The sequence below is a fragment of the Hesperophylax consimilis genome, chromosome 28, assembly GCF_061612785.1.
Source record: "Hesperophylax consimilis isolate HC1 chromosome 28, BYU_Hcon_1.0, whole genome shotgun sequence".
Lineage (NCBI taxonomy): Eukaryota > Metazoa > Arthropoda > Insecta > Trichoptera > Limnephilidae > Hesperophylax > Hesperophylax consimilis.
In genome coordinates this window covers 4144788-4168880 of record NC_142863.1, presented here as the reverse complement: position 1 = coordinate 4168880, position 24093 = coordinate 4144788, and the positions used below count along the sequence as shown (strand labels likewise).

The window sequence follows — 24093 nt, the reverse complement described above, 5'->3', positions numbered from 1 at the left end:
TCTGTTGGACATGTTATGGATCTTAGTTCCGGAGGGAGTTTATTCCAAGCCTTCGGCCCAGATACTCCGAAAGCGCGATCACCAAACTTAGTATTTGGTTTGCGCTTAGGTTCCATCAATCTGCCTACAGCTGAAGGGTAAGGCTCTCGACTAGCAAGCCGGAGGTCGGTTCAAATCCCTAGGAAATTTTAATTGATAAATTTGTATTGCTTCACAATTTATTCAACTTAAATGAAATGGAGTGATTTAAATGTAAATTTGAATATTTGCGGCGCACTAAGAAAACTTTCTGATAAAATAAAATATTGCTAATTTATTGAAAATCTTGTCTAATTATTCTTATTCCTGTTAAAACGGGACTGCAATTCACTAACGACTGAATTGTCAGATTTCCTAACAAAATATCAGTAAAACGCGAATGTGTTATGAGGACGGCGGAACACGTGTTCATAAAAATATTAATATTGTCGTGTTTCGTCATTCTATTTATCAGGAAAAATACACCTGAATGAATACGTGTTTCGGTATATTCTGAATGGACTTTATAAGGAAATAGATTGCAATCACGTTTTTAACAGGATACTCATTTTGTGTAAGTGATGTAATACCACCATTCAGAATTGAAACCGCTACTTGAAATGGCTTTAGCTGTGTTTGGCGACCAGATCTGAATAGCCAGGTACTTCCCGACCTTCCTCTTTACCATCTCCTTCTCTACCCCACTACCTTAAGCCTCACAACATACCCCAATAGAGGATGCCATAGTTTAGCTTGTTTCGAATGGTCTGAAGCAATTGGGACTCTTGTGCGGTTTAATTGACATGTCTGGGGCCTGGGAGTCTTCTTTTTTGCGACATCCGTTATCTTTAAATCGTTGTTGATCACACTCCATGGATTAACTATTCAGCGACAGAGATAGATTTAACAGCGTTTAGTTGCGAATGTAATCATAAAAATACTAACTTCATCTGTGGGTCTGTCTGTCTGTCTGTCAACTGTCAACTGTCTGCGTGTAACTCTGGTTCAATGAACTCGGATATCTTTTAAATTTAAGTGTCATTTTCAAAATTGGAACTGATTGTGTAAAGAATTGTGGAAAGAAAGACCGGTCAGGGGCTGAGTTGGCATCGCGTTTGGGTCGCACCCAGGCGTAGTGTGTTCAATTCATCGGCTGGCTAAGTCCTCCATCACGACACAAGCAATATTTTCCGCTTACTGTCGCGGTGGTAGGAGATTTTAAAATAATGTCAGGTTATTAGTAACCCGGGAATGTTTGTCATTATTTAAAAAAAAAATCAGAGATTCGATAAAGTAGGTAGGTACCTACCTGCCCATAATAAAATATTTTGATAGATTGTCATTTTCAAACTTGGAATTATAACATTATGGCGGTAGTAAACATCTCAAGGGCGCTGTGTTAGGTGTTATCCTGCGTATACATTTGAGAACCGAAAAGCGAGCCGAGCCACGAATTTCTTCGTAATCCTTTCCCATAATTCGTGGCTCAGCTCACGCTTCGGTTCGTACGTGAATACGAAGCATTAGATATTTTCAGCTCCTTGTCGTCTTGGTTCCTTGACTGCTTCAATTGCACATGCACAGGACCGATCCTGGGCAACTATACAATATTTTTTTATTATTTAATATTTGTATTTTTCACAATAAAAATACAATGCTTACATTTCATAAAATATTATAATGTAAAACAAAAATAGCATTTCCTCACCATGAAGAGACAAGACTCTTATGTTTGATGAGGATATTCTAGCTCGATTATAAAAAAAAACATTAAAAGTAATTAATAAAATATTGTAAATAATAACAAAAATATTAGTAAGAAAAACGCAAGATTGATGAATAACAGTTTGTAAAAACAATTTTAGCTGAAATTCATGAATATTTTCGATAATTTTTAGATTAATAGGAAGGTTGTTAAAGTAAGTTATTCCTAGATAGAGATAAGTATTTTTAAATTTAAAGGAAGGTTGTTAAAGTAAGTTATACCTAGATAGAGAAAGGTATTTTTAGATTTAAAAGTATGTTTTTAAAGTATGTTATACCTAGACAAAGATAGGTATTTTTAGATTTAAAGGAAGGTTGTTAAAGTAAGTTATACCTAGATAAAGATAGGTATTTTTAAATTTAAAGGAAGGTTGTTAAAGTAAGTTATAGGTACCTAGATAGTTATAGGTATTTTTAGATTTAAGGGAAGGTTATTAAAGTAAGTTATGCATAAATGGAGAAAGGAATTTTTAGATTTAAAGGAAGGTTGTTAAAGTAAGTTATACCTAGATAGATATAGGTATTTTGAATGTGTTTGGTATTAAATTTTGGGATTTTAATATTATTCTGATATCTTGCTGATATATTGAATTGTATTCTCTTTTGTCTCCGTGTAAAAACCAAGGCATGAAGCCAGTTTTCAAATTCAATGTGACTTCTCAAGGTTATTAATAATTATTATTTTTACTCGATTTATCTATTGTCGGTCTTGCTCTGGCCATCGATAAAAAAGTCAACAGTAAAGTTCAAACGATCGGTGTTGGATATTCTGCATAAAACATAAGCAAAATATGGTCACATATAATGTAGATCCCCCAGAATACAAAGAATGCACACTGATAAAAATGAGTATTACGAATCTCTTCAAATTATTGGTAATCCGGGTAAAAACGGGATTGCTGGCCGTTACCTGAATTTTTTTTAGTAAATTCCTAAAATATCGGAACACGTGTTCATGCACCTGCATTTGCCTTGATAATATATAATACATTCGTATTTTACTGAAAGTTTAAAAGGAAACCTACCAATTCCCTCGTTCCTGCTATCCCATTTTTATCCAGATTAATAATAATTTTAAGAGATTTTTAATAAATTAGCAAATACTCATTTTTCTCTATTAGTACAAAGGTTTGCTTTGATAATATATAATGACGAAATAAGAAAAGATTATTATGTTCATGAACACGTGTTCCGACATCGTGATAATATATTCGTCATTTAATTGATTCGGTAAAGGGGCTGCAATACCGTTTTTAACCGGATTAGATATATTTTGAAGAGATTCTTATTAGGAATACTCATTATTCTCAGTGTACAATACAAGTTATCTAGAGAGTTCTGTTGTACAAAGGAGTTCAATGATTTTAAATAATTATATGAGTATAAAATAATAATATCTGATGGTATTATTATCTTAACGACTGTACAGTTCAGGATTGTTGTAAACAGAAGTGGCGCCATCTGTTACTTTCAAAAAGAACCGTTTTCAAACCGCGGCAGCGGATTTTATAGAAAGTTCTGTTGTACAAAGGAGTTCAATAATTGTGAATAAATAATAACAGTAAAAAATAATGTTACCTAATATGTATCATAATATTTGTCCCGTAAAAAAGAATCCAAGTAGAAAATACCTCCGTGGGCAATGTCATTGACATAGTCTGTTATAGTTGTAGTTCCACACATCGGTTAATTGAATACAAAGCTAAATGACATAAAGACAGACGGCAAGACACAAGACACGAGACACAAGACACAATACAGACACAACACGAATTATAAAACAGACGTTCGCCGCCAAAAATATAAACAGACTTTTGTCATTTCTCCCTTCTTTTGTTTGGAACGGGTTTCAATGCAGCCGGGCTGGAGGCGAACTAGTTCTGGGTTAAGCAATGTAGCTTGAAGTAACGAGGTTCTTCAAATGATTATAAAAGTAAAATTAATTGTAAAAGTAAATTAATTCATGGCGTGAGTAAATAAAAAAATTAAAAAAATAACAATCTCTAAATCACGGTAGCAGCTATCTGACATACTGAAAATATATTTATATGTGTATATTTATTGAAAATACTTTGATTAAGATTCAAGTCGAATCGAATCGGTTGATTTATATATATTACTCAAATAAAATGGTATTCAGACTAAATTATTTAACTCTTATTACAAAAATATTAATGGTCGGTCGATAAAAAATAAATACCGAACCATAATGCCATTTCCTCACAGTATTTATGTGTGCTAATCTAATTATTCTGTGCTAGAGTCATTACTATCCTTGGCCATGAATCCGGAGTATTCGAGTTCAAATATTTATTTTAACATACAAGATAATTATTTAAATTAACATAATATGTTTAGTATTGAAACAGTTTTGGATAATATCTACCATTTTCCCATCATATACCTACTATCCCTTTCCATCCTTAAAAACAGCCTTACACACACTTGAAAAGGAGAAGATGATTTGTTGCATTGTAATTTTGTCGCAAGTACAACATTCGAATTCGTGTCGTGTAGCAAGAAGGTGCAATCGTAGTGTCCTCGTCGTATTATTCACATGCTTTGTGCTCGGTTTGCAAATATCAAAATCATATTAAAGATTACCTCGTTTCGGAGGAAATTTCACCCCGTGAACAGTGCAAGTTCGTCGACAGCCCTATTGCCGGGATTCTGGGGAATTCAAGGTAGGCTGTTCCTTCATTCCACTTTTTCCCGTGATTTATTCAAAACCAATTGAATGAGCTCTTAAATGTCGCATTTTTTGTGGATTTGATTTACATTTACGTGTAATAGAACACGTTACATAATAAGTACACATTTCAAATTATATAATAATATATAATATAATATAAAACGAATACAGTAAAAACTGATAATACATGAAAATAATGAGATTTCTTCGTGATTCTTAGCTAAATTATTTAAGATAGTAAAGTTTTTTATTTTTTAAATTTATTATAGTCCGGTTCTAACCTCATCTCTGTCGTTAGTTGATTAAACCACACCACTCCTGTGTAAGTGTAGTAGTATTGTGCAAAACTGGTGTGTATTGATGGAGTACATAAGCGACCCATTGCATTTTGCCTATTGCTCTCAACACGAACCATGGCATGGTGTGACTTCTTATACAGATCTTTGTGGATTTGAATCAGCGTATTTTTTATGTGTTGCTTTGGATCACAGGGACCACAGATCAAATGACTACAAGAACAGGTGTTTTTAGTTATCCTTGGTTTCGGTAATATCATACTTATATTTATTAGTGTCACGAAACTCTATCTCGTACATACACGTATGCAGTGGCGGCTCGTGACTTTTGGGTGTACTAGAGTGCTAATATTATAAAAAATGGCATTTCTGATGTTGTTATAGCTGAAAATGATTTTTATTTTTTTTTCGAAAATCGATTTTTTGTATGAAGATTTTCAGGAAATTTCAGTATAGCCGTGCGCCGCACGGAATTCCTGAAAATCTTCATACAAAAAATAAATTTTCGAAAAAAAAATAAAAAATCGTTTTCAGCTACAACAACATCAATTAAGCCATTTTTTGTAATATTAGCACTCTAGTAACCCAAAAGTCACGAGCCGCCACTGCACGTATGAGTATTCTAATCTTTATTTGCGTTCAACTCAAAACTATGTTTTTGTAGATAGTCCCCTGTGATCCTAAACCTCAGAATATTACGTTTGGATTAGAATTTGTTCTGTAGGTATAATCAAAATTAAAAAGAAGAAAATTATATTTTCAAATCCAGATCAACAAAGGAATATATTTCACAGAACTATTATTTTTATTTTATTTGGTCATATTTCATTATTTGACTATAAAATATATTATATTAACCACAAAAGCTTCTGACATTTTGCAATGTACTGCTCTTAGAATACAACAAATTCCACGGAAACTATTTTCGCACAACGTTTGTGATTCCAGTTAAATTCACTGTTTTTGAACGAATTTAAAAATAAAACACTGTTCTTGAAGGCAGATCAAAGATTCTTTAAGTTTTTAGTACTAGTGATTTTCATCTTGTAAACTGTAATTACTACTTTGCACGAAACTAAAAACATATTTAATTAGACAAAAGTATTATAAAAGTTCTCACTACTTATTTTTTTCGTTAATATAAAAATATTGATTTAAAAATTTGCAATACTTGACAAATATTTTTTAAATGCTAAATTGTATTTCATAGAATTATTTAATTTTTTTAATGCAAACTGAAAGTGTTGTCTTCTCTCTTTCCAACACTGTTTAAATAATATTTCTGATCATAAATACAAAATGAGATAACGTAACTTTTATCAGGCTAGTATATATATTTACCAAAAATACTGTCTGTAAAAAATATGTACCAAAATTGCCCAAGGGATTAAAGAATTTAAAAAAAATTATAGTGCAATATTTTATTCCTTTTTCCAAAGTGGTCAGTTTTACCAGACACGACCTCACCGTTCTTTTCACAATCCCAATCTTATCCGAGCACGGCCCAAGGAATCACATCCCTACTCCCCCAACAACCGGCGGGCGTACCAACTCTATTGCCTATTCCTCAGCTTGCTTCAATGTTCAGTCTGGTTCAGTCAGATTCCGTCCGTCGGAACGTTCGCATGTCTTTAGTACCCACGTCACTCCGCTTCAAACTTCTCAAAAGCTCCCATTGTGTGAATTTTGTCGCGAACACCTCTAAATTGGTCTAAAACACACAAAAGTGACAATAATAAACCCGAAACATTGTGGATAATTCAATTATTAAGTGTTTATAAGCGAGTTTCAGTGTTGTATGTTGGTTATAATACATAATAATAACGAGTATTGGCATTATAGCATGACAGGTTTTGTAGGTAAAACGTGTTCTTTGTGAGTGGACGTTATGTATACGATATAGTAATATATAATGCAACACGAGGAATGCCCAACGATAACTTATCGGTGAGTTGCAAGCTTTTGTTCTATCTTTTAATATTATTATTATTATTAATTGTGCAATCTTATTTCGTATTATTATTATAACTAGTGTTGTGAAAAATGTAACCGGGATGTAAAAGTTGCCAAGATGAAAATTGACAGATTTTATTTAAAATGAACATTATATAGGTACTAAAACTAATCGTTCTGATTATAGGTAGGTAGTTTATTTGTTTTCTGAGTTTGAAATCTTTTTGTAAGTTGATAATTTTCTTCATTTATCGGTTAGATACAATTTTGAAAATGTTACAATCGTTCGTGGGTATCGCGTACAAGGAAATTATATGATTGTAATAGCGAGGATAGCAGTCTATAATGTTGTGTTGATACCAATCCTGGAGTTCAACGGCTCGGCTGTGGAATTATTTGCCTACTTCTTCCTCCCTATTTCAACATGAGTCTCTTCAAGACTCCTTCCTCTCCTCAAGAAGTACCCATCACAGCATCCCCAGGGATGACGTATGGAGTTAATGCATTTTTTTGGCAGTAAGGCATGGAACTGGCAGAGATCAGACTGAATATATGTATTATAAGTGTGGGAGTCTGGAAATGCAAGGCTGTTATAATAGGTACTCTCAGTATCGCCCTGCTGTAAGACCACCATTCAGAATTGAAACATTGCTTGAAATGGCTTTGGCCGTGTTTGGTGACCAGTTATGAATAGCCGGGTACTTCATCATCCCTATCTCCTTCCCCTCCCCAATATCTTCAGCCTCAAAAATACCCCAAATTGGAGATGGCATATACTAACTGGCTCCAGATGGATGGGGGCAGTTGGGACTCTTGTGTGGTTTCACATCAAAAAAATGAACAAGATTAAGATAGCGACACTTAGATATTTGGACTTGTATAATAAATGAACGGGGAAAATAATAAAAAACGTAATAGTTAGAATAACAGAACAGTATGTTAATGTTGGGTAGGAGACAAGTTCAGAATTAGTTTGTATGGGGTACTCAAATACTGAAATCAGGTGTCCCACCTCAAATGAGGCACTAATGTGTCCCACCTCAAATGGGGTACTTGGGTGTCCCACCTCATATGGGGTATCAGTGTCCCACCTCATATGAGGTGAGGTGTGAAAGATTCAAGTAGGTACATATATTTCCCCCATAATATTTGTATATTCTATTCAGGGGTGGCTAATCTGTATGAGTATTACAATAATACACAAAAACCTCACCATCTCAGCAGAACATTTAAAGTAATACTAAATATTTGTATTACCGTTAGAATGTCGGGGGTAAGGTATCATTCGCCCGTCGTACACTTTTTCAAATTGGTGTATTTGTAAATTCCTTTCTTATCAGATAATGTGTTAATATATATTTATAAAAATATACACGTATATACTATTACGATTAAGCTCAATTAAAATAAATAACAGTAAATAATGAATAATGACATATCCAGCTATACAGGATGTATCGGCAAGTACCCGACAAACTTTAACCAGCTATTCCTCAGCACATTTGGAGTAAAAAATGTTATGGGCGCTTTGCTGTCCGGTAACATTTTTTCCATTAAAAACAAAAATAAATAAAAAATCCACACTCCGTCACTGTCATTTGCCTTGTTTCTCGCGTTCAACAGCTGTTATTAGCAAGTGCGTCAAAAAGTGTCCTCGCTCTTTCGTACACACTAAATAATAATAGTTAAAAATGAGACGAATGGTGCTGTGCCATTTCGTTGTGATTGTAAAAGCGCGCCAACGTAGGTACGTACGTACATTATTCAACGAAACTCGAACAAAATATTGCCAGACGGGTTTTCAAACTTTGACAAAGGATCAAACAGTGGTGACATGTGGTGAAAATATGAATAGTAAATTTTTTATTAAAAAAAAATGTTACCGGACAGCAAAGTGCCCATAACATTTTTTACTCCAAATGTGCTAAGGAATAGCTGGTTAAAGTTTGTCGGGTACGTGCCGATACACCCTGTATATATCTATCCCGGGGTAGCTACTTATTTTCAAAGAAATGTATTTTTCTCTCTAATCTCGAAGAAACACGAAAATATTTTTGAGATTAATTATGTTTAGCTAAATAAGCGTCTTCACAATACAAATAAGTCATACAAGGCTTTTCTGTAAATAAATACTGTATTACTGTGACTTTGAACGTGAATAATTATGTTACATTTGTATTTGACATGGAAATTCGCAACACTCTTTCACAGATAAAATAAACACATTTGCAAGTGACTAAACGACAAGCTAGAATAATTTTAAGATACATTATTTTCCTGCCAAGCAAATGAAATTTATTTTAGCATGCTAGGATCATTTTGCAAAGTTCAAAATAACATAAAATCTAGGCAAGTGTGGTGAGCTACTACCAAATTCACGGTAGATTTCTTGTCACACTAAGGGTAAATACAAAACTTCCGTAGTAAAACAAAGATAAAAATTGAATATATAAATTTTATTTGTAGTGTATCTTATATGAGGTACTCAAACTTACCTGAAAACAGCGCTATTCCACACACATATTTACAAAACACATACAGCATCTAATTCCCCTATTAACGGTGCTATTCATACATTCAATAATATTGGTATAATCTCTAAAATTGATATTTTTTTTCGGATTCACTGCCCAAATTCAAAAGAAGCATCATGTCAATGATCTAAACAGTTCAATTCGTGTACATATACACACTTTCTCACACACACATCACCCGGTAATTACCAAATATACATACAGCATATAAGACATTAAAAGGAAACATATCATAGGAACCCACCTTGAAATATTTAATATCTTTTCTTCAATAGTTGTAAAATTACTTTGTGGCGTCATTTTGATTATACAGGGTTTTCCAATGAGAGGTGTAATTTTGATATTCAATCGTAAAAGATCAATGATTTCGTTGCTTGTGTGGCACGTAACGCCGTCTTGTTGAAAGCAAACGTTGTCCAGATCAATACCATCCAATTCCGGCCATAAAAAATCATTAATCATCTCTCGATAGCGCAATCCATTCACCGTAACTGTTGCTCCAGCCTCATTATCTAAAAAGTAAGGTCCAATGACTACGCCGGACCATAAACCGCACCAAACAGGATAGAGAGGCTTTTCAACAATAACTCTTGGGTTTTCCGAGCCCCAGATGCGACAATTTTGCTTGTTGACGAAGCCACCGAGGTGGAAATGGGCCTCATCACTCAAGATGATTTGCATTTGATTCACTCAAGTGAATTTTAATAATTTCAATGCGTTGTTGAAGCGTGTATCGTTCCATTTTTATTAATGGCGTAGTTTTTAAATGTCAAAAAATGACAGCTTCAAAAGTAACATCTACCGAAATAGCGGACTATTCAAAAATAACACCTCTTATTGGAAAACCCTGTATATAAATGAAACACTTTTTTACACTATTTTTTAATCAATAATAATAAACATGTTTCAAAGCCAACGAAGAAGCTAGTGGCTTTGAAACATATAGATTATAATTGATTTTAAATTGGTGTAAACAAAGTTTTTCGTTCATATATAACTTTTGGAAATTTAAGATTTTGAACAAACATTAACATTTTTATTTATATAGATAGTTACATCACTGTAACCAATGCACTGTTTGTTTCTATAATATAAAATAAATACAACATGAACGAAGGAAGGAGCACGTGACATGACAGAGTTGTGTGGCGGTCAGTCCTCTCTGCCTACCCCTGCGTGGACATGATGTGACGACATGATGGTTAGTTAGTTATATATACTTGAATGTTGTTTCTGCTTCGCTAGAGAAAGTATATTTGCCTTGTTACGAATATTATTGCATTATTATGTACGTATTAAACACACATAAAACCTTTTACTTTATTGATGTATATCCAGTCCACCCATTGCACTTCTGTCGTAAGTGTGTAACTTTAAAAGTTGCAAACGATTTTGAAACATTGTTACGTAATATAATAGGATTGCATTATACATTGCATTGCATATAGTGCAGTTTTTGTTTCAAACAATCCATATTTAGGGTTGGGGTATTATAGTTGTATAAAAGTCCATGTATTAGTTTCATCTCTCTCGCACATCCCAGCTCGCAACTAGACAGCACGAATCCTTTATCTCTGCACTCGGCTAAACAATAAACTAAATTGATCTAAATTCAGATGTAACCATTCGGGTATTAGACCCAAACGTCCTACAGTTGTCTCTATCAAATGGTAGTACTACTACTACTGCTGACACCTATGGAGACACCTTAAAAATACATAAACTTAATATCCTAACTTCAAACGACACACTCTAACGACATCTGTTGAGCGGAATTGAAACTACATAATATATATTTATAAACACCACAAGGAATTTCACAGAAATTCAAATACCTGTAAAATTGTCATCAAATGGCCAATCGTTGCCATTTCGTGTTTTGACATTTGATAGGTCAAGCACAACGATCATGTTACGCACCAACTTGATGAAATTGAGTTGACATCGCGCTTGGGTCCCACCCAGGCGAAGTGTGTTCAATTCCTCGGTTGGCTAAGTCCTCCATCACAACACAAACAACATTTTCCGCTTTCTGTGGTGGTAGTAGGAGATTTTCAAATATTGTCAGGTTATTCGTAACCCGAGAATGTTTGTCTTTTTAAAAAAAAAATAAAAAGCTGATACGGATCTATAATCCAATACAAAATGGCGCTAATTTGCTATTTGATGTCAACTTTTTATTTGAATTTCTGTGCAATATCGCTACCCACTCCTTTCAACAGCTGGAATGGATTTGTATGTACGTATATTTATAGTTTAATGCTGTATTGGTATGTTCCTACAGTTGGCTCTAAAAGGCTTTATGTCTCTGCTTTACTTGCAGATTTCTGTGTTGGGAACACTTTGATAAATCAACAGGTTCTTTTACCACAATTGTGTTTATTCACGTAAAAAATAATAAGTCTGGATGTAGCTACACTGTTCATTACCCGAGGGTTGGTAATTCTCTGTTGTTTCTAGAGGCTTGTTGTCTGACAATAATATCCCACAGGCAATTGCTACACTCTAGCGACATCTGTCGGACTCTGAAGTAAGCTTTATGACTAGTGCCATCTATCGCTTGAATACCCAACTTATTACCAAACATCACAAAAGGATTTAATTATCTATGAAGCCATTTTAATAGTTTGTGTTTTTACGTGTTCCAGAGTCGCATATACTCTCATTATCACCTTGGAGAAAGACCACCATTCAGAAAAGTTGCTTTAAATGTCTTTAGCTGTTTGGTAACCAGATTTGAAAAACACTGTTCTCCCAAACCCTCTCCTTGCAAATCTTCCTGTCCCCCAGCCTAACAAAGCCCCTGATTAAACATGCTCACCGGCTCCGACCAATTGGAACTCTGGTGTAGTATAGCATTAAAAAATACCACTCTAGCAATCTGCAAATCTCTGGACCGCACGGGGTCTCTAAGATGCAAAGTTTTTTTGTCGCACTTGCCCTGTAAATAAAATAAAAATAAAAAAAACGAAGGATTTTCCATGCATGAATTCAGCAGTCGCTGCACGAATTCAGCAGCATTTAAAAAATAAACAGTAAACAGCTGATAGTATCTCTTAGTGATTGATTTTTTCAATTTTGACCTAAAATATACCAATCTTGTGATGTAGGTTTCCCGCTTGCACCACTAGTTTCCTTACACCACGTACAGGGTTTTCCAATAAGAGGTGTTATTTTGATATTCAATCGTAAAAGATCAATGGTTTCGTTGCTTGGTGGCACGTAGCGCCGTCTTGTTGAAAGTAAACGTTGTCCATATCAATACCATCCAATTCCGGCCACAAAAAATCATTAATCATCTCTCGATAGCGCAATCCATTCACCGTAACTGTTGTTCCAGCCTCATTTTCAAAAAAGTAAGGTCCAATGACTCCGCCGGACCATAAACCGCACCAAACAGTCACACGTTGAGGATAGAGAGGATTTTCAACAATAAATCTTGGGTTTTCCGAGCCCCAGATGCGACAATTTTGCTTGTTGGCGAAGCCACCGAGGCGGAAATGGGCCTCATCACTCAAGATGATTTGCATTTGATTCACTCAAGTGAATTTTAATAATTTCAATGCGTTTTTGAAGCGTGTACCGTTCCATTTTTATTAATGGCGTAGTTTTTACTTGTCAAATGTGAAAAAATGACAGCTTCAAAAGTAACATCTACCGAAATAGCGGGCTATTCAAAATAACACTTCTTATTGGAAAACTCTATACATATATCACAATAAAAAAAATCTTTTAAAATAAAAAAAAGTCATAAATTCTGAAAAGTTTTTGTCTCGATTAATTTATTATTATCGATCGAATGATTTTACTTGTATTTTTGATTTATTTAAAAAAAAAAAAATTTTAATTTTCATAATTTTTGTTTCGTGCTTTCGGGTCGCGGCCCTTCATTTGAGAAACACTGAACTAGATGGTTCCTTACTTGTACAAAAAATCTCACGGAAGTAAATCGCTCCCATGCACACTAGTTATACCATAATATTTACCAATTAAAACTAAAAAAAACTACATTAAGTAATGCATTTTTTACTCACAGAACGAATCTGATCGTCATCGATTAATATAACAATGTATTACCTACGCAATTAATGTTTTCGCAAACAATCATTTGTTATGAGGTACTTACTCAAAACAATACGTTGTGTTATTAGAGAATTGTATTTAGGTATGAACTGTTTAAACCTGGACTGCACTACTCGTGTTTTACTGTAGGAGGAAAACATACAAACGGCCTAGCTGTTGAACTCAAGAATGAGTCGTAAAAGCGACCGAGCGCGCGTTTGGCGTGTTTCCCGACTATATGCCGAAGGGATCAATGACGCTTATTCCTCGGAGCATCTTCCACTGTAATACCGGTAGAACAAGGGCAGCATACATGCTTGACGCCTGTGCATTAATTATATTAACGGCTTGATGTCATTTATTAATTAAAAAAATGTTTTGTTACAGAATAGGTTTTTTATCAGATTTTCATCACTTTTCATGACTATAATATCACTTTTCAAGAGTGTGTTGAATTGCCACTGTCCTGAATTGCCGGTTACTACTATACACAATGATATTTCTATTTTCGATACTGAAAATTCGTGGTGGAGTTGCATTATAAGGATAATATATATTAAAACAATTTTAAACTTTTTTCCACTTAATTTTATTTTTTGACAGCTTATTATAGCCATTAGAAGTAAGTTGACTGACTACCTCTTGTTGTGAGGTGGTCTTGGATATTAACTGCTCACCACGGGTATCTGATAGTATTATTATCTCAATGACTGTACAGTTGATGATTATTCTAAACGGAAGTGGCGCCATCTGTTATTTTCAAAAAGAACGATCGAAGTATTCGAACCGCAAAAACGGATTTTTATCTGTTAGTCCCCAATATTAGATGAACGGTGGTGATTGCAAAGTTCACCATGTCAACCTGCTATTGCATGGTGTAAATAAATTCAATAAATACACACCGCGAAGGCTTGTTAATTTTAATTTCACACGGTATAAATTATTGTCATCGTCCGTTTAATTAGAAATCTTTTACTCAATACTTGATTAATATTGCAGAACTGACTCGAATAATGTAAAAAAGTATAAAATCCAGTTTATTACTGATTCACCGCTGTCGAAACTGTATCTGGGAATTATTATTGTTTCTTGTTATTTGATGACAAACTTCTGAATAATTTCTCGTTAAAATGCCGCGAAAAAATAAACCGATTGAGCTCAATTAAAATAAATAACAGTAAATAATGACATATCCAGCTATAACACATGTTCTAAATTATGTTATCTGAGTAAAAACTGCGTGTTAATCTCAAGTGACCTCCCAGGTAAATATGGTCCTGTATCTATATTACCTGCATGTACAGAATATAAAAAAATAATAATAACTTATATGTACATCCTAACGCAACATCACGTTCATTGGTCAAATACATTGTTTGAAATTTTCAATAGTTTTGATGTACCAAAGGTACAATAAATATATGCTGAAATATACTAATGAAACTTTTCAAAAATACTGTTTTTTTATTTATGGTTTTTGTGTTAAATTCGTTAAATCCATATATATATATTTTTTTTAAATTTAATTAAAATCAAATTTAATTATTAAGTTCTGCAAGTATTTTTTGTTTTTTGTTATTTTTTCAGCTGTTTCGGCTTTCAAAGCTATTTTCAAAGTGTGGTTATAACCACGTTTAGACGACTTATTTATATGATTCTATTTTAAGGAGGGATCCCAATTTAAAATGATTTATTACCGGTTAAATCTATTTACTGATAAAATATTTGTGACAATAGATTTCATATTCTGTGGGGGTATTTTGAAGTCTGTTTTCCTTACTTGTTCCTTTGGGTTGTCAGGTAGAAGGTTGAAGATTTTAGGAGTAGATGAATTGTCTTTGTGCTTATGTAGTACGTAGATTCTAGTGTCGGTTGTTCCTAGTTGTTTTGATAGTTTGTCTTGTCTACAAGTTAATAATAAGTATTATATTTTTGTACAATGCTCTTGAGGTGATGTTTCACGAAAACGGCGCTGTAAAAATCATCCAAATATTATGGTTACTTCTCGTTGAAATTGATGAAAATTTTTCAAATTTTGCAATTCTTTCTTGAATTTATAATCGATTTCGTTTGCCTGTCTGAGATCTAGAGTCAAAAATGTTTTATGTAAACTAGGGACAACGGTTTTATTTCAGTAATAACAGTATAGATTACATTTCTATAAATTACTTGTTAATAATATGTTAATTTTTAGCAGTAATCTGACTCATTTTGTTCACAAATAGTTGTCGCGAATTCTAAGATTCTATCGTTTAAATATTAAAATTCTTTCGAAATTTATTCTCAGAATTTTACATTTTGTGGTATTACTGCTTCATCATGCGATTTGCCAATACTAAGGACTGCTTGTTACACAGAATTTGAAGAATTCATCAAATTTTTAAGTAGATTTTCAAGTTCTTTGAAGGTTCTTTTCAAGTTCTGTTATTATTTCAGTTTTGTGAAACAACTAGTTATTATATAATAACAAAACTTGAATAGAACCTTCACTAACCAATTAACCATCATGCCGTTTCCCGCAGAGGTAGGCAGGGGTGGCACACACTCCTTGCCTCATTCACATTATTCTTGCCTTTCTGCAAGACTCCCCAACTCGAGTATCTGATTTACTTAATCGTGTGCACGACTTCTGTTACTATTCACATTGGCGGCATATCCTTACACTCCTTTCTTCGCTCATTCGCTCTACAGGGTGTATCGGCACGTACCCGACAAACTTTAACCAGCTATTCCTCAGTACATTTGGAGTAAAAAATGTTATGGGCGCTTTGCTGTCCGGTAACATTTTTTTTCCATTAAAAACAAAAAATAAATAAAATATCCACACTCCGTCACTGTCATTTGCATTGTTTCTCGTGTTCAACAGCTGTTGTTAGCAAGTGTGTCAAAAAGTGTCCTCGCTCTTTCGTACACACTAAATAATAATAGTTAAAAATGAGACGAATGGTGCCGTGCCATTTCGTTGTGATTGTAAAAGCGCGCCAACGTAGGTACGTACGTACATTATTCAACGAAACTCGAACAAGATATTGCCAGACGGGTTTTCAAACTTTGAAAAAGGATAAAACATTGGTGACATGTGGTGAAAATATGAATAGTTTTTTATAAAAAAAAAATGTTACCGGACAGCAAAGTGCCCATAACATTTTTTACTCCAAATGTGCTAAGGAATAGCTGGTTAAAGTTTGTCGGGTACGTGCCGATACACCCTGTATATGCCCAAACCATCTAAGCGTCCCTTTCTTAATCTAACTAATACTTACATTACTTGAAATTTGATGAATTGTTGATGAACCCATGCATTAAATACTGAGTGCTTAACCGTTAATAATGAAATTCAAATTTTTATGTAAATATCTGATTCACTTGGTCATGCCATGTCTTCCTCGGGCGTCCCCGAATTCTGCTACCAATATTGGTAAATTCGTAATAATGTCGGAACACGTGTTCATCCACCTGCGTTGGTCTTAATAATATATCAGGACGAAATTCAAAAATTTTAGGACTAGTAAGAACACGTATTCAGACATCGTAACAAAACATTTGTATTTTACTTAAAGTTTTTTAATACGATCAATTTATTAGTTGATGGCCTACAATCCCGTTTTTAATAAATTAGCAATCAGTTTTCTCCTGTACGATGATGATTGAGGGGATGATGATGGAGTAGCAAATCCAGTGAGATACAAATCTATTGCCTATATTATTACCACTTACGTTAATTCTACACTTGCTGTTTACAAAATATAAACTAGGAAGTAACGCATTGAGAAATGAAACACTTTCATAAAAAATAATTATTAATAAGAGAAAGGAGAAAATTTTATTCAATAGGTGATTTAAAATACATTTATTATGTCCACCTATAATTATTTATATTCCACTGCGTCGTGCGAGCATTTTATACAAATAATATGCAAATGAATTCTGTTAAATATACTTTGAAATTGTGTTTTATTTACTTATCATAATAACAGTTGTTTGTTTACGATACTAGTTAAGGAAAAATACATTTATTTATAGGTACATAGCAAAAAATCGACAGATATCATACAAGGAAATTTTTTTTAAATTTTTTTTAAATGATTTTTTTATTCAGTTGTTTTTACTTTTTCATTTTACATAGTGTCTTACAAAACTGAGTAGTATTCAGTTTGATCGTAAGAAATCTCTCATTTTTACAATTTTTCAACATACAGGGTTTTCCAATAAGAGGTGTTGTTTTGAATAGCCCGCTATTTCGGTAGATGTTACTTTTGAAGCTGTCATTTTTTGACATTTGACAAGTAGAAACTACGCTATTAATAAAAATGGAACGATACACGTTTTAACAACGCATTGAAATTATTAAAATTCACTTGAGTGAATCAAATGCAAATCATCTTGAGTGATGAGGCCCATTTCTACCTCGGTGGCTTCGTCAACAAGCAAAATTGTCGCATATGGGGCTCGGAAAACGAGAATTATTTTTTAATTATTGTTGAAAAGCCTCTCTATCCTCAACGTGTGACTGTTTGGTGCGGTTTATGGTCCAGCGGAGTCATTGGACCTTACTTTTTCGAAAATGAGGCTGGAGCAACAGTTACGGTGAATGGATTGCGCTATCGAGAGATGATTAATGATTTTTTATGGCCGGAATTGGATGGTATTAATCTGGACAACGTTTACTTTCAACACAAGCAACGAAACCATTGATCTTTTACGATTGAATATCAAAATAACACCTCTTATTGGAAATCCCCGTACAATCATCATTATTTCTTTTTAAAAAAATAACTTTAATTTATTCATTGATAATAATTGGATGTAAGTTTTAATTGCATACATATTTTTTTACGTGATGCATTATACTAAAACTAGGTTTGTTTTCTACGTCGTCCATCTTATAGGTACGGTACGTCTTTTTACACATTGCATATTAGGTATTATACATTCATTTATACTTAGGTATACGTTTTATTATCAATTATTGCACTTTTTGACTAATTTTTAAAAATTTAATCAGTATAAAATTGATTTTTGTTGTTTGTTTTTGGGGTGTTATGCCGTGTTGCGCTAACTCCTTCTTTAGCCGACGTTTCGGACAGCGTTGCAGTGTCCATCATCAGGGCAGATCCGGTAGATCCGAAGACACATCTTCGGATCTACCGGATCTGCCCTGATGATGGACACTGCAACGCTGTCCGAAACGTCGGCTAAAGAAGGAGTTAGCGCAACACGGCATAACACCCCAAAAACAAACAACAAAAATGCTTTTGGCCGTGAGAATCTAAAAACAGTATAAAATTGAGTTTAAAAATTTATAAAAAAATGTTTAAAAATGTCTTCCGCGGTCAATCTTAATCAACACGACATAGAGTAGTATTACAAGGTTGCAGTGGCCCAGGGGTCAGGTGCAGACGACCCGACAACAAATTACCACACACGTGGTACAACACATTACCACATATGACCACACGGATGCGAGTTATTCCATTAGATAACACTAGACTAGGAAGTGTCTCGCGTTTTGTTTGCATTCTGTGTTCTTAGGAACTTATGACTTAACTTGCCACCTCGTGTCTAGTGCTGATGGAGAAATTTTAAAATGGCGTTCATCTCCGTTTTGGTTGCCTTCAAATGTGATAGAGTTTGAAAAAAACCTCAAAATTTAAACTCATCCTCTAACCGATGTACCTCAATGGTTGTCACTGGAGGTGAGGCGTATTTATCGTATCCAGTAAAAGTACCGGGTATTTTCATGCGATACTTTGTACTTGTGGCAAATGTCCAAAATACCTGGTTCCAAAATACTCATAAGTATTTTATACCGGGACTAAATATTTTTAATAGGTACTTTTACCAGGTATTTTTGATGGATATTTTAGTAGGTATTTTTGATGGGTATTTTAGTAGGTATTTTTGATGGGTATTTTAGTAGGTATTTTTGATGGGTATTTTTAATAGGCATTTTTGATGGGTATTTTCGATGGGTATTTTTATGGTTATTCCTGATGAGTTTTTGCGACCGGAAAAATGTGGGGAATTTTTCGACAGGGAATTCCGTAGCTACCCCCCATGGATTTCGAAAAATTATTGTGGGGAATCACATATGAATTTTCGATTGTGGGGAAAATTTTTTCAGCGAAGTTCTGTATCAACCTCTCCCCCATGGATTTCAAAAATATTTTGTGGAGGGGTACTCATTTTGAAATGTTTGTCGGGAATTATGTTTTACGGAAATTCTCTAATAACCCCCCCCCCCCCATGGATTTCGAATAATGTGGGCAGAATTTATGTGAGTGCAGTTTAGAATTACTTATTCTGAATCAATCCTTAGGTCGGTATTAAATACTTTTGAGTATTTTGTCACCGGTATATTTACCAGGTATTTCTTTGTATCTGTACTCATTGTACACAGTAACGAAAAGTACTCATAGGAACCACGTTTACACGACAACTAGAGAGTTGTCACATAATTTCAAGCAAACAATCACACCAAAAATGGCTACACCGCTTGCAGAAATCATAATAAAATGATTGGGAGCGAACAATCTATGTAGAGGTATCCGACGAATTGAGCTGTATCTAGCGTGAATAATTATATTATTCATGCAATGATTGGTCGGGTTTGCGCTCTGTCCTAGCATTGGAATCATTTCCTAGGAACTACCAACCGCAAAATTAATGTTTCATTCCAATGGGCCACACACTAGTGTGCATAATCTATTCAAAGCAATGAGCTCTGATGTGTACCTACTTCCGTTCACTACATAATACACACGAAAATTATCTGTAATTGCTTCAGTAGTGCTCAAAATATCTCTTATTCGCTGACGATATCAAACTTTTCAAAGCTATTAAAAGTCGCATCGATTACCATTCTTCTGCAGAATGATCTTAAGGCGATACACTACGTCGTGTAATATTTTAAATAGAGCCGCTATCAATAACAACCTTTACGTAGATGGCGATAAGGTGTTTAAATTCCCGCTTAACACCATCCGCCTGTTTTGATTTATGCAAGAAAAAAACATGGCCAAAAAGAGCCTTTTATTTTATTTTGTGGATTTTCAGGCATAAATATTTATTTTTTTTCCGATCATTTTATAAATAACTTAATTTGTCACATTATACAATAAAATCATAACCGAAAATGGGTTCGCAAGTAGGAGATTTTAAACTTTAAAGCAGTTTTCATAGGCTTACACATTATTTTTTCTGGGCTTATAAAAAGACTTATCTAAAAAATACTCGATTATTTCAAAGGCCAAGATGTATTCTACTCACAGTATTTAATTAAAGCATCTGAAACATTTCTAGGCGACCAAATTTTCAAACCAAAAACACATGATTTTGAATTACTACGTGTTGCATCGCCTTAATTCACTTTTAAAATAGTCGAAACGAACAACTTAACACATTTACAAGATCCAATGATACATTTCTGTTCCCCTACCACATTAATATAAATATATTAACACTCAAAAATGAGATTCGAGATATTGGCTTGATTTGATCCCGCGACCTCCAACTTCCTAGTCCAGAGCCTTGCCCTTCGACCGCAGAGACTGTAAAACAAAATTATAAAAATAAAAAAAATATATTTTTTTAAATCACACTTCGTGGGGTTTTCTGTCAAGTGAGCAAAAGTGTATTGAAAATTGTCTTTATATTACGGAGTGACATTTAATGAGATGTTCGAGTTGGCAGGTGCATCCAAGACGATGCAGTTAAAACCTGCTGCACTTGAGTGGGAGGCCTTATTACCTTAAATGGCCGCAGGAGGGGCCGTCCTTAAGGACAAGTTCATAAGAAAAATAATCGGTATTGTGTATGTATACATCAGAGGTCTCCGTCCATAGCAGGCCTATCCTCTCCTCGCACAGCCTTTAGCACTGTCGTTCTTCTGGCATTATTTTTCATTGCATAAACAAGGTTTTTCATTGCATTACCCCAAGTGGTTTCCTAAGTTTGGAGCCCAGGTTCACGGGGTGAGGTTTGTTAGGGTCTTTGAAACCTTTGACCTCTCCAGACGAACTATCCTGACCCATCGCCTTGCACCATATTGGGAGGGATGTATTCATACGTCATTTCTGGACACACTGACCCTCAGATTCCTTTCCACCACTTGATTCGTATCATACATACTCTTCTGTTATTCTTACTCTTGGCTTGACTCAAGTACCATTCACCTCAGCGTCATAGAGTAAATGACGCTGAGGTGAATGAACTTAAATTTAACGGAAGACAAGCTCAATACAGAGGACTCTCAAATGGGCTTCAAAGCTGGATGCTCTACTGATACGGCCATATATAGCATGAAACAAACAATCGAATACTATAAAGCCAGAAAAACAACTGTGTACGCATGCTTCCTAGACTTAAGCAAAGCCTTTGACAGGGTTTGTCATAATGCGTTGTGGAAAAAACTGACCGAACGACAAGTTCCACCACAAATTGTTAATATATTGAGAACATGGTACAACCAACAGGAAAACTTTGTCAGATGGAATGAAAGCCTATCAGAAGCAGCCAAATTAAAGTGCGGCGTTAGACAAGGAGGCTCAATGTCCCCAGTGCTTTTCAACGTGTATATGGATGAACTTAGTAAAACACTAAATACGACAAGAATCGGATGCCATATTGCCGGGGTATGTATGAACAATATTAGCTATGCAGACGACATGGTCATACTAGCTCCATCGATAAGAGCGATGAGAAAACTTCTGGCAATATGCGAAGCTTACGTTGACAGTCATGGGCTGATGTACAATGCTAAAAAGTCATCCCTGCTGATATTTAAAGCAAATACTGGTCCCACTGTCATTCCACCCATACGTCTCGGCGGGGCCAACCTGACAATTTGCAGCGAAATCAAATATTTGGGGCATGTCATCACCGATGACCTAAATGATAAAAAAGACATAGAACGTCAAAGAAGAGTACTGAGTGTGAGAGCTAACATGCTTGCCAGGAGATTCAACAAATGCAGTCCTCCGGTGAAGAAGCAACTTTTCCAAACATATTGTATGAGCTTCTACACTAGCGAGCTATGGACGACATACACACAAGGCGTCATGAACACACTCCGAGTACAGTACAACCACGCATACAGAGCCCTATTTGGCCTCCCCTGGCGATGCAGCGCTTCACAGATGTTCACCGAAGGAAGGGTGCATGGGTTCGCTGCTTTGATGCGCCACAGAATAGCCGGGACGAGTCAGCGCTACCAGAGATCGAACAACACTCTTGTCCAGGCCGTTGCCCAGTGGCAGGGAGCGCCTCTACACCGGAGATGGAGAATTTCACTCAAGCCACCATAAAGTCCTAATGTGCACATCAATGTATTGATTTTTTATTTATTATTTTTATTTATATCTTTATTCATTTTATTTTTATGTATTAACTTAAATGTAAACTTTTATGGCAGGCAGAGCATTGCACACACCGCTCTGTCCAGCTGAAATAAACATTATTATTATTATATTATTATAGTACAGGGTTTTCCAATAAGAGGTGTTATTTTTATATTCAATCGTAAAAGATCAATGGTTTCGTTGCTTGTGTGGCACGTATCGCCGTCTTGTTGAAAGTAAACGTTGTCCAGATCAATACCATCCAATTCCGGCTATAAAAAATCATTAATCATCTCTCATTCACCGTAACTGTTGCTTCAGCCTCATTTTCAAAAAAGTAAGGTCCAATGACTCCGCCGGACCATAAACCGCACCAATCAGTCACACGTTGAGGATATAGAGGCTTTTCAACAATAACTCTTGGGTTTTCCGAGCCCCAGATGCGACAATTTTGCTTGTTGACGAAGCCACCGAGGTGGAAATGGGCCTCATCACTCAAGATGATTTGCATTTGATTCACTCAAGTGAATTTTAATAATTTCAATGCGTTGTTGAAGCGTGTATCGTTCCATTTTTATTAATGGCGTAGTTTCTACTTGTCAAATGTCAAAAAATGACAGCTTCAAAAGTAACATCTACCGAAATAGCGGGTTATTCAAAATAACACCTCTTATTGGAAAACACTGTATAATATTTACCTTACACTCCTTTCTTTGTGCATAGGTACATTTTACATGCCCAAGCTGTCTCACCGTCCCTTTCATTCTTATAAATTTTGCTTGCATCATCCACATCTAAAGAATGGTTTGGTATTTTAAGTTAACCACTCTCCTATAAGTAGCTATGTAAATATCGACCCTGTTAAATCTTTGTACATGTTATGAATATTGAATAGGATCCTCCCCCCAAGGGCAGATGTTATTGTTTGTGCGATATAAAACCGCACTCAAAGCCTCTGACAAAGGAATTCCAATTATTGTATTTACATATCCAATATGCCATTGCTAAATGAACACAACACAACACAAACATAGTGAACACACAACAGACTTCAGTTTACATCGAGGGATACACTGTTTCAAATTGGCGCCTTTTGATACACGGAGAAAACTAAATGATATGAACTGTTGCTAATTTATTAGAAATCTGGTCAAATTATTCGTTTTCCTGTTAAAAAATGGCTTTTACAATAGAATGATACATCGGAATATAAGCATACAGTGGTACACAAGAGAATATTAGTAATAAATTACAGAACAAGTAATGTCTTCACAAAAATACTATTGTAAGTGATACAGTTGTTAAGAAGAAGCTACATGCCAAAAATGTGTATATTCTTGGTATACCTTATATTGTAGGTATTACAAGCATTAAAATCGCTTGACAAACGGAGTCTAGAAACGTTCGATTTCAAGCACAAAACTGGTTTTTATTTA

At 34.7% G+C, this 24093-nt stretch overlaps 1 protein-coding gene across 1 annotated transcript in view; it reads left to right on the top strand.

Annotated features, from left to right (window-relative positions):
* Positions 1-6363: 6363 nt before the first annotated feature.
* The window catches only part of LOC149410040 (uncharacterized), a 229895-nt gene continuing 212165 nt past the window's right edge, over positions 6364-24093 (top strand). Inside the window, exon 1 of the mRNA XM_089648568.1 lies at positions 6364-6717. The gene's annotated coding sequence lies outside the window, so the exon portion shown is untranslated. The remainder of the gene's footprint in view (positions 6718-24093) is intronic.